The sequence below is a fragment of the Limulus polyphemus genome, unplaced genomic scaffold, assembly GCF_000517525.1.
Source record: "Limulus polyphemus unplaced genomic scaffold, Limulus_polyphemus-2.1.2 Scaffold6679, whole genome shotgun sequence".
Taxonomy (NCBI): domain Eukaryota; kingdom Metazoa; phylum Arthropoda; class Merostomata; order Xiphosura; family Limulidae; genus Limulus; species Limulus polyphemus.
In genome coordinates this window covers 16,332-28,862 of record NW_013672289.1, presented here as the reverse complement: position 1 = coordinate 28,862, position 12,531 = coordinate 16,332, and the positions used below count along the sequence as shown (strand labels likewise).

Here is a 12,531-nt window from a genome sequence, read left to right as displayed (position 1 = left end):
TATATATATATATATATATATATATATATATATATATATATAGTTGTCATACAGTCACTTTCCTGTCTGGACAGTAATGGAGTTGAACTTTAAATGAGTTGCCAAATAATCAGTTCTGCCTGAAAATATGAACAAACTAAACTGCTTTTCTCTATCAGGTCCCAACTACCCACAAATAAAAATCACACTGAAAATATTTGGGTGACATCATACCATGTGTCTCCAAAGAGGTTCTGTTAGATCTCCCTACATAAAAAAGTTCAGAATGAAAAAGCTTATAGAAAGGCATTGGGTTTAAGAGTATTGTTGTATGCATTTTTTACATAGGTGAGGCCATACCATGTTATTCAATGGAACTGTACCCACAAACTTAAATCGAGCAATGCTCAGAAGCTAATTTAAAGCATTGTAGTTGAATTTAATAAGCATCTTACTGGTAGTCTGTAATACAAGTTTAATTCAAATAATATATATACAATAATTCAACTTATAGATTACTCTTCAAATTTCCACTAAGTGTCAATATACATTATAAACAAACAAAAAACTTTCATTTCATTTTTATATAGTAAATAGTAATGTTCATAAAGTATATTTTTTACACCAAATTGCATATCAAATTTTTCTGGGTAAACTTCCAGACACACACCTCCTTACATGATAGTGTTCTGGGAGTCAAATATCTTAATTTTCACAACACAATTAAGAAGAAAAGTCAGAGAAAAACCCTGTTTCTTAATGGAGTTTTTAATGAAACTTTAATATTTTCAAAAGACTTAAAAGTTTTCACATAAATAAATGGTAATCTTAAACAATACAGGCATGATTCACCTGTTTTAGGGCTAGCTAAGCCTGATCATCCCTAATTTTGAATTGATAGACAAGAGGGAAGGCAGATATTAAACACTTACTGCCAGCTCTTGTATGACCAAATAGTATGATTTGACCATCGCCCCCTTTATAGTGCATCCATGGCCTCAAAGTACAGAGCACATTTATATGTCAATGGGATGGAACTTTGAGAGAACAGATCAAGTGTCTCCTTCCCAAGTATGGATTTTTTGGTACAGTTAATTATATATATATATATATATATATATATTCTGTAAGTTCACATTCTCACACTTTCATTGTAATTTTTTAATTATTTTCAGTAGGATGTAGTCAAAACATATCCTATTAATCCAACTACACTGGGTATGAAGACAAGTTCTGTTTTCAACCCATAACAGCCAAGTAAGCAGAAAGGAACCAAGATCTTGCAATAATGGTTGCTTCTTAAATCTCTCATTAGTTATGAAAATTAGGTCATTAACTAACACCAAATACATGCACTTCTTCTTTATTCCACTACTTAACATGCTCTTGATAATGGTTAAAATGTACCTGTATTTTTCTTTCAGTTCAAACTTACAATTCCAACATAGAACGTCATTATTTTTTTTACTGCTTGAACTTGTATTTGTCAAAGCTAAGTAGTTTCTTGAGAATATGCTACAGACAATGCCAGCAGTTTAGCAGTGTCTCCTACAGTAATATTGCAAATTATTTTTCAAAACAATACCTTTCTAAAGATAGCTCCATAGGAACAGCACCAGTGGGCTCTACTTCTTCAGCAAAAACTTGGCTGTCAATCAACAACAGTCGAACATGGTTGATCACACCTTGAAGTTGCTGAAACAACATGAAACTGCTATGAAACTTTCTCCTGGATCAAAAAATTGAAGTTTATTAGAAAACACTTGAGCGTAAAATTGGAACTTTTTAATTTTCTGGTGGAGCTACTTAATCAGACTAATATAAAAAGTTTTCCTTTGTATTAAATCAAGTGTACCCAGAAGAAAATGTCTGTTGACTTCGAATTGTGTTAGAATGTTCATGGGCACATAATTCAATTTCAAAATAGACATTATCTGTTTTGGGTGCAGGTTAAAATTTCCTTCTGTAGAAATGTATGATGTTTACAACCATATGGTTGTTAAATGTGACAATTCTACTAACCTGACAAACTCTCACTCTTTCTTCTTCAGTCCAGTGTGCTGTAGGCTGGGTCACTCCAGCCTGATGCTTAGCCCATGTCAGTACTGCTCTCCAAACATCTTCTTCTTCAACAGCAAGCTAACCAACCACAGTATTATAAGACTAAAACATCATATGTACACATACATGATTAAAAAATAATTAACTGATGTATGTTACCAAGCTGCTTAGCCACATTATAGTTAAAAATTAAGTTAAAATGGATGTTTTACCAAAATATATTGACAATATTGAAAAAAAAAATTACAACTACATAAGCCACACGTTGTGCATTCTGTCTTCAATCAATCACAAATTCAGGTTTATTTTAATAATATAATCATCAAAATAATAATAAAAAAAGTGGTGAGCCAGGCAGAGTAAAAAAATTATAAATGGATCTGAGAAATTAAGTAATCAAAAATTTTTAAATTTACTTTCACAAATGTGTTTCTTTCAAAAAAATTCGGCTCAAAATTGATAATTTTTCAAGCTTTGTTTTGAAATAAATAAAGCACTTAATAATCACTGTTGAAGAACATTAAAAATAAATTCCCATAAAAAATGCATTATTTACATAATCTGATGATACAAGGTGAATAAGTGCATCTTTAGGGAGGTGAAGAAAAGCTGTCGTCTTCACACACTCCAAAGCATTTTCTCCAATGTAGGCTGTGCACCTGTCAACAAAGGACCGGCCTCCCTTGTTTCCTACTATATAAACAAAAACATCAGTAAGAAAAACATATGTATATTAACTATGAAAGAAATATGAAATGAAGTTAAGTTCAAAGTATTTAAATTTCCAATAACAAAATACTAATAAAAAATTGTCTGAGATTATTTCAAGTTTCTTTAGCACTATGGTATTTTGAGGTGCATTAAAAACCTGAAAAGAGTAGAACTGCAAGAGCTTAAGGAATGCCAAGAAATGTATCTAGACTTAAATTAAAATGAATTTTCTAACTCTCAATGAGGCAAAGAAACCAATCAGACACAAAGCAAAAAATAATGTGAACAGAAATCTTCATTGATCAACAACACAGATCAAAGTTAATGAGATCACTTTGATGATGTACAGCACATCTTCTGGCTCTAGACTTTGTTCCAGATTGTGGCTTGTTGTTACAGACTAAGAGGGCATAGCATTGCATACGAGAATCTATAAATTAATCCTTATCAGTACACATATACTACCCACACCACTGATAGTCATTCCAAATAAAAGATAAATGCGGATATGTTCTTAAGGCATCACCTGACCTTCCTCCTTTGAAAAAGATTATTGTCCTTCAGATTCTATTATTTACACCTTTTTATGTGCACAAGTTGACCACTATTATTCACTTATAAAACTAATTTATCTATTTAAAATACATAATAAAATCACTTATAAATGAGGATATGTTCTTAAGGCATCACCTGACCTTCCTCCTTGACATGAGCATTTACTATACTACAATTTTAGCCATGAGAGAGTGCACACGAACCACAGGAAAATGACCCAGAACAATAGGAAGCCACACTCCTTGATCAATATTCTATTGCCAAAACTACACACACAACTAGAAACATATATGTGCAAAAAATGTTTTGAACATACTAGGTGAACGTGAAACACCCATATTACTAAACTAAAGAACATAGAAATCACTAAATATGGTTTGTGTACCAAGGCACAAATATAAAGTTGTCCTTATCCTAAGATACAAGAAGTATTTTTCTACAATATCATTTTTAGTTGTAAAAATACAGCCTTTATCTAATGATAGTCAGTTAAAAAAATCATGTAAAAAAGATGATATAACTAATTGAGCTTAAACATATGGCTTCTTTAAAAATGTACATGAGATCTATTCTAGTAGATTTAGTACTAAGGAAGTGGATATTAGCTAAAAACATATACATGTAACAGTCTTAATTCTATGGCACTGAAATAAAATATTGGTAGTTGGAAGCCTTGAGGCTACAAGAATAACAGAAATGAATAGTTAAGGTTCAGTGGCTGATGCAGCCAAAGCCTGGAGCAGTACAGTAAGTTTGGAAACAAGCCCAAATTGTACCTGTATTCAATTAGACCATTTTCTTTCAAGACCCTAATGTAAGTGTATGACTGCTTACAAGCACGATTTCATGTGCTAAATAAATTCTTCTTTAGGCAACTTTATACGTTCTTGCAAAAAACAAATTTTTCAATGTAAACAAATCCAGTGTAAAACTGAAGCTTATGTTGATGAATCATTTAACCATCACATTTGCATATATTCAAGCAATTCAATTATAAAATGGCTAGGTTCTTCTTGCTACTCACTTTAAGCAAGATGTAAGTTTAAAAAATTACTAGTTGAATGCAACCTGTAGTGAAATTCACTTAACATTTAAAAACAATTTGCTACCAGTGGGGTTCACATTATATTAAATAACTTTATAATTTTAATTGTTATAATACTCAATCATAATGTACAGAATTAACCAAAAAATATATATAAAACAAAGTGGCTGAAATCATTCTTTTTGTATGTAAAATAAATAGGAAACAACAGCAGTAATTAGTGTGATTAACTGAAATATTAGTAGTAATTTTGTTTAAATTTTTTATGTGACTCAAATGTTACTAGAGATCTTGTAGCCAACAGAGTCATGGATCCACAAAAAATTTCATTAATAAATAGTTTAGAAAAAAGTGTTTAAAATGACAATGGGATCCACAATGTACTTCATCAGTAATTGAAAACTGCTGTAGTTATTACCGAAATATGCACCCATATTTTTAAAAATATGACTTGTGGGCAGATGTGTTGAATGTATTTCATTTTAGTTGGTAGTTAGATGCTGATTACAAATGTAATTGCAGAATTTACAAGTCAGCATTACTAACCCAAAAATTCTTTATAATAATTTAAAAAACTAAAAAAGAATCATTGTTAACTGAAAGTCTATATTTATTCCTATTGGATATTACTTCACTTAATCTAGTGTTTTTAATTTTTCACAATGTATTGTAGTTTGTAGCAAGAAGAATACTCTGCAACCTGGCACTCTGTTTTCCATATCCAAAGCTGCAGCAAGAAAAGTACATGCATTATGAATAGACATCGTGCTTGCAATATGGTCTTCACAACAAAGCCTTAGTTCTTCCACTCCAAGTTCTTGGGCAATTGCTAAAACTTCAAACACGGAACAGTCTTGAAGAACGATCTGAGAGACACAAACAATGTGGTACATGGAAAAATGGTTTCAAATTTATATTAATGGATTAACAGAACTAAAGTACTTCAAAATTACAATTCTTGTTGTGATAAAAATTTTGCTTACTACTGTAGCTATTAATTAAAAAAAAAAGAGAGAGAATTCATACCAAAACTATCATGAAAGCACTGCCCATTAAACATAACATTTAAACTAGTACAACATAAAAAAAAACTAGGCTAGTATGTACATTTTAGCTAATTTTAAAAATGCCAGATAAATTTTGAAAAATATTATTGTCCTTCAGACCACTATTATTCACTTCTAAAACTAATTTATCTATTTAAAATACATAATAAAATCACTTATTTATATTTCATAAAAATGCCTTACAACAACAATACGAATAAATAATCTATACTATATATGAAAGCTATTTCAAAAAATCAAACTGACCTTGCCAGTATAAACATAAAAAAGAACCTCTCTAAACACATCAGGTTTAGCATAGAGGAGGCGAACTGGGGTTGGATTGCCTGGTGGAGCTGGAGATACCGTAGAACCAGGGACTTTGCATATTTCACCTCTTTTCAAGTTTTGAAAACTGGTACATCTATGTAAAACAAAAAGCAATATTCAACACTAATAAATATAAGAATACACTGAAACTACTATTATGATATAACAAAAACAATCTGAAATAGAAATTACAGAAAATTTAAACTGTGTGATGTCAATAATTTCATAAAACAACTACAGAAATAATGCATACATACACACTCACATTTTGTATCCATAAAATTAAGTGTTTTCCTAAAATGCCAGTACCTTGCTCTAAGTATAAGACGATGAGCATATATAGGTATTTCTTCTCGACCAACAATGAAAACAATATCAGCACTATCTCTGTCCTCAGCTAATCTCTGAAAATCTTCAAGCAACCGAGGAACTCCAGCTAAAGTCTTGTCAGCAAAATGAAGGGTTGTCTGTGTAACTCTTGAACCCATTTTCAACTCCTTTTCCAATAATGATTGCCTCCTGGAATGAAAAAAAAAATGCATTTGAATTTGATTTTCTACTGATGAATTTTCCAAGTTGAGCTTTATTAAGCTTATCAGTTTTTAACCAAACTTCTAAATGTTAAAATATTTATGACAGTTTGAAAGTCATCTAAAAACAAATATATATTTTTGTATATATTATGTAATAATGATTTTTTGTAATTATGTTTTTTCAACATTTAGTTTATACTATAATGTGTACAGAATTATAAACATAATTTTCAGAAAAAGTCTCATGTTCAATTTTTAAATTGCATCAAATTTTCAATGCTATTTGTCATATACTTATATAAATTAAAAGAAAATTTAGTTTAGGTGATACTATCAGTAGAATTTTGAAGGTGATTTGGTCAAATCAGTTATGTAATATTGCTTGAAATAAGTATCTTACGTTAGAACTTTCAGTTAAGTGTAAACTTGTAGCACTTGTTTTTGTACACAGGAAATGCATGTAAAATATTTTGAAAATTGTAGCACAGGAACATTAAACAATGGCTAAGTATAATAATTTTCCTTCCAACACACAATACAGTTAAAAAAACATGTACATTTTTTGGGAGCTGCTATCATAACCACCTATGTCAGTCATGAACATGGAAAGTGAGCGACAGTTAAGGTTTAAGTCAGCAAGTCAAAAGCCTTAGTTCACCTCGATTGATTTGTAATTTCTGAACAGGAAATTCTTTGGTAGATATCATTTTATTGATGTTTAGGTTATAATTCTACAATATAGTGTAGGTTTCAATGTCTCGGCTCTACAAAAGACTAGTTTCAGTGGATTTTCTCAAACCATGCCTTAATACTAATAATCACAATGTAATACTACAAATCCATGGCTTAACACTAATACTCACAAGGTAACATTATTACAGGACCACTTGTATTGTCAATGTCTGAAAGATTTTTCACACAAGAATTATTTGGCATTAGTCAATAAGTTAAGATCACAGAACCATTCTGTGATATTAGATCCAGCTAATGGTAAGAAATGTTCTAAATAGTTTTGGCATTCAATATTGCCATTATTGGGCCTTGTCTACTAATGTATATTACTCATACTGATGGAATTACACACCCTTTCACAACATATACTTGCTATGTTGCCAAACAACTAACTTCATGATAGTTATCATAATTTATATTGCCTTACAAAATAAATATAACATAGGTGGGAAAATTACAGTGGAGACTAAACGTCAGATCTATAACTATAAATTATAACAACTAAACAAAGCAGACTTATTAAAATTATTTTACTTTAGTGTTTTAATTATTGAGCTTGTTACTTCTTTACATTATGAAAATGTTAAAAATTTTTAATTTTACTAGTAAGTTATAATTTTTTTCGCTCACATTATAAATTAAAACTATATCAAAAATTAAAAGACAACAGTTATTTCAATAAATTAAAATATGAAATTTGTCGCCGTGGCCAATGTATATACTGTGATTCAAGGCGAGAGAGGCGACACACTACATTATCAATATTTCTATCAATATTAAGTTTTATATTTAACAATAACAGTTACTACTAGTAGTCTGTAATCTCTATCTCAACTCCAGATCATTACAATTTACTTATTTAGATGTCTATGATTTAAATTAATTGATTTACTTTAATCTAAATACTACTAATAATATTATGTATTATCAGAGCTATAACACTTATTTAATGACTTTACTTTAGTTATATATTAAAAAAAAAGTATTTTTGGTGGGAATTAAAGTACTTACAAAACTTAAGTTAAACTTAAAGAGAAACAAAGATGGGTGTAAATGTCAGATGTTAATAATTACCTAACTAAATCTTGCCGCCGGCATCATAGTTTCGTATTCTTCACGCGCTATTGACTCAAGCGCCGTCTATACTATATATATATATATATATGTGTGAATATATAAAGATAATAATAACAAGTTTTTCAAATATCTTCTTTAACTTTTGTAACGCAACTAATTATCTTACGAAACATTGCAACACAAATTGTTTTGAAATAACTAACTGATATTTAGAGTTTATCCGAGGGATTCCTTTATATCGACTTTCAAAAGCATTTTTAACATTTTCATATATTACATGGCATGTTGAAACATTGTTATGTTTATTGAAGTAAAGGTTTAAAAGTAGGTAAAAATGCGTCATTACGAAAAAGCAGAACCTGGTTATAAACGTCTACTTTACATCAGAAAATGCGTTACTTTTGTTGACGAGAAATCAACTTTTAGAAGATAAAGCTTGGGATGGCTAGAATTGGTAATGAAATAAACTTTATTACAAGTAACAAATGTACAACATTTCGACAGGCTTTTCTCATCATTAGATACACAGTACGATAGGATTATGGTGGTGGAAAATTGAGGGAGCATAGTAGAAAGATATACATATGATAATAAAGACAAATGTGTAGACTTACACAATCTCAAGGCTCGAATAACCGACGTGATAATTTCAAATTTGATAACGAGGAACCAACTTTTAGAAAACAAAATTCGGAGACAGCTTGGGTAATAAAAGAAACTTCATTACAAATAACAAATGTACAACGTTTCGACAACCTTTTGTTATCATCAGGTACACTATTGGTTTTTCTGAATACTTAAAAGTTAATAGGACCTTAATTAGACGTTCTACGCAAATTTAATATATCCACATGTGAATTATGCTAAATTTTGTGCTTTGACAGTCATCTATGGTTAAGACTAGTGTAGTGAGTTTGTATTTTTACGTGGCCGTAACGCTAGGTAAGTTTTAATTACTCTTTCACAATGTTTGGTGTACTGGACATATGCAGAAATAGAGACGCTGGAAACTCTGATTTCCTTTGGTTTGATTAATGAGACTGGTTCACTGTCCTGGTTGACATGGTATTACTAAAAGTTCTCATGGTGCTTAGGATTGAATATGACCCTAAGGAAAATTAGTTTTTCGTCAGAGTGATTTTCTGAATTGCCTGGTAAACATACACAAGCAAATTTTCACTATTGTTTTGTCTGTGAATTATTTAATATCGTGATTTTGTTGTTTCAAAGTGAGATAACTGTGAGAGTTTGATCAAATTTCACGATCTTCACACTATTTTTAAGAACCTTCTGTTTTCGTGAACTTAATGCTTACCTGTTGGTTTCAGTTTTGCCTGAGAATACCATATAAGTATATGTAGTCTTGTATACAGAGCAATATTTTATAAAATATTCACACACATAATTACAATCAAATTATTTATTGTTTCTTGAAAATTTCTTAATTATTTATATTTAAAGGTTAAATTAAATTATTCTATAGCTACCAAATTATAGTGTGTAACTTTTTTCCCTCTTAAGTCCAAAATTAATGACATAAATAAGATGATGCTTACGTGTGCTCTAATGCAGTCTTTAAAACAATTAGTATAAATTTTCTGGAAGTATAATTGGCTATAAAAGTTTAGCTGAAAGGCGCTACAATTTATTGATAGAAATGAATAAAAAAAGTTTTGTAATCACACATTTATTTATATAATTTCAAGTTTGTTAATTTTCATTTCATTTAAATACATATATTTAACTGAAAAGCTAACCACTATGCAATATTTTCTTTAAACGTAAGAATTAAAGAACACCAGGTTAATGTTGAAAATAAAAAGGTTTATTAGTTTGCACTAGCTGAACATCATGTAAATAAATATCATTATATTTTAAGGCTCAAAACTGAATTGGTCCTGCATTGAAAAATAATATTTTTTGCGAATCACTCGAAATATTTGAACATTTAGATGATATTATGAATTGTGACTTGGGCCATGCAAATTTCCCGTTATATAATTTTGTAACTCTATATTCACTAATAATTAGAATTCCTTAATCTTTGTATATAAGACCTGTTTGTTTATGTATTGTGAGTTGATAAGTTATATCATGCGTTTTTTCTTTCTGTCTCAATTAAGTTACTTATTTATTTAGCATATTATATTATAAAAAATCACTAGGTGTCTAGAACTGTTCTTGAACTGTACTTTGAAGTTTTTCACCTCTGATGATAAACGTGTATGTTTAGCCTTCTGAAACATTTGAGGTCAACTTGTTTATGTCTCTTGACATAATACTTGTATCAAAATTTTTTTGTTCTACAAAAAAAAAGTGTTGAATGGTAATTTAATTTTATATATACAATTTTGTTTTTGTTTTTTTAGGAAATTTCTTCCAAAGCTACTCAAGGGCTATCTACACTAGCATTCCTAATTTTGAACTGACAGACTAAAGGAAATGCGAATACTCTTGTATGATTGAATAGTAGGATGTGACTGTTACACTTATAAAGCACCCACGGCTCTAAAGTATAGAGCGCAATGCTTTTGTTTGTTTTTGGCGAAAGTATGAAAATTAAAAAACAAACTGAAACCGCACGCTGAAAGCATCAGTACCAGACGATGAAAGAAGCTTTGGTTTCAAAATGTCAGAGGTTTTAGGGTTAACACTAAGTGTTAAAATTCTTTAGCAAAAGGTGTGGTAGTAACCATCAGGTTGAAGCTTCATAATGATTTCGAGTAATGTGCTAAGGATAAGCAACTACGTTTAAGTAATTAGTTGATACTTGGTTCGAATAACGACTTGATCGAGTCGTGCCATACGACGTGGCTAGAATGGTAGTGTAGTCCTAAAACCAGAGATTTTTGACGACCAAGTTATGTCAATATTCTCAAAGTCATGTGTCTGAACAGTTAAGTTGCCACAGAAAAGTTCTGTGTAAGGCTAAATGTTTAATAACATTTCTAACGTACTATAACACAGCGGTTCGTGAATTTAACCTATAACACAGCGGTTCGTGAATTTGACCTATAACACAGCGGTTCGTGAATTTAACCTATTACACAGCGGTTCGTGAATTTGACCTATAACACAGCTGTTCGTGAATTTGACATGTTATGCATTAAGGAAAGTCTTTCAGTGACTCAGTGGTAAGTCTGAAGGCTTATAACGCTAAAAATCTGGATTTGATGCTCATGGAGGGCACAGCACAGACAGCCCATTGTGTAGCTATGCACTTAACTATACACAAGCATGCAGGAAAGTTCAAAAATATTATACTCTGATATTTGTATACAATGTTTTGCCCAGTTTAATTTAAACAAAACAAATAAGACGCACTAAAATTCTCTAGAAATAGTCAAAAACTTTCATATCTTTTTCTGAACTAATGTCCGACTTGTCTGTTATGTTTATGTGGACAGGTATAAAGTTGCTGTAACTACACTGAGAATCGAGCCAGAAATGTCATAGTGATTAGCATGGCGGGACTGTGAATCCAGGAATTCATGGTTCGCGTTCCATAGCCGCAAAAAACGCACTCCGCACTTGGGACCGCGGGGAGTCAATGGCAGTCAAATCTAACTATCTGGGTCAGGTAATAGTAGCTTAAGAGTTGGCGGTGGGTGATATTCATTAAGTACCTCCCCTCCAGTAGTCTATGAGTTCAAAATTAGGTATGGCTATGCGTAAATAGCCCTTTTGTAGCTTTACGCGATAATTCTTCAACAAACAAACACCGAGAATCTGTATCCACTTTTATAATATGCTGCCTTAGTACCTACGTTGAAATCATAAACTCTGTCAATATCAAATATAGTACAACGACATGTAGACTAGTCTGATCGATCGTAGGAGTCGCGAAGCAGCGGAGTTTATGGATTCATTGTACGTAAGAGAATTGTTTAGCACATAAGCCTGACTTGTGATTCTTGACTGACAGCTTGCAGGGAATAGAAGAAACGTTTCTAACGTTGCGTGTTTAGAGAACTGTAACATAGCAGATATTTCTTCATCTTCTTATATTTGTTTGTAAATAGAGTTAGTTCATAGCTTCAGGTACAGGATAGGAAACAATATCACGGTACATTGCTCTTCTACAGCTTTCGTTACTTTGATGTACCTGTAAATCACTTTCCTGTTCATCTTTTGTCTTTACTGGAAATAAACTGTACGCTTTCCCGTATACAGTGGAACGTGGCAGTTTATTTCCTTTTTTTAAGAAAAAATATATTTTTACCACCTATTAACGATGTTAGAAAAACACGTAGGTTCAAGAAGTCTTGATAGAAATGAATAAAAACTCTATAACCCGAGCGCTTTCGAAAGGTGGACCTTTCTTCTTCATGGGCAAACAGTTTGCTCCTGAAGAAGAAAGGTCACCTTTCGAAAGCGCTCGGGTTATAGGAATTTTATTCATTTTTACAACCTATATATCGATAACAATACTATATGTACTTCCGCAGTGTCCTCAAAAGTG

At 31.1% G+C, this 12,531-nt stretch overlaps 1 pseudogene; it reads right to left on the bottom strand.

Moving 5' to 3' along the window:
- The window catches only part of LOC106473961, a 32,373-nt pseudogene that overhangs the window by 8,959 nt on the left and 10,883 nt on the right, over positions 1 to 12,531 (bottom strand).